The sequence below is a fragment of the Schistocerca americana genome, chromosome 8 (assembly GCF_021461395.2).
Source record: "Schistocerca americana isolate TAMUIC-IGC-003095 chromosome 8, iqSchAmer2.1, whole genome shotgun sequence".
Classification (NCBI taxonomy): Eukaryota; Metazoa; Arthropoda; class Insecta; order Orthoptera; family Acrididae; genus Schistocerca; species Schistocerca americana.
In genome coordinates, this window is record NC_060126.1 from 105,640,129 (window position 1) to 105,640,881 (window position 753).

The following is a 753-nucleotide window of genomic DNA, read 5'->3' on the forward strand; positions in this document are numbered from 1 at the left end:
CAAGTCCATCTGGCCTTACCAACAACAGATTTAACATCCACTTTTCCTCACATTCTTATATCAGTCATTGCAATACCACATTATCCCAAAAAGGTGTATATGCAGGAATAAAGCTATATAAAGTTTGTCACAGTCTACCTACTGCAAAACAGGTTTTATTCAATCTAGCAATATTGTATACATGCTTTTAATTGTAGAAATAAGTAATAAGTGTACAGTCTATAATCAAATTATGATTATTACTATATGGATCCAATTAGTTATAAAAATTTATATGACATGTTTGGTGATGGTAAAATCAACATCTAAAAGGGTTTTTCTACCCAATGTCTTGGGTACAATGAATGTACTGGAAACTAGATTTATATGGAAAAATAAATAATAAAATTTAACCCCCTCCCATCACCACCTCAAACCACCCTCAAGAAAAGGTCCTCTGTCTTTGTCATGCGTCTCTGAACGATAGCCATAAAAAGAACATAAGTATTATATTGAGAACCAGCAACACTAACCACTGTGACAGCAGAGGAAACTTCAACACGATCTGCAACCACCTCACCAGGATAAGCAGCCACAACAACTCCAGGACTAACACTCCCAGCAGCAGAAGGAAGTTCAACATGCCCAATTATAAGAAATGGGAGGCAGCTAAGTCATCCCAGATTTTCAAGTGGGCTGGGGGGAGGGCACGAAGATTTACACTAGTATAGTGGTATGTTTACGGGCTTGGATTCAGTTTTCTGAGCGGAATAG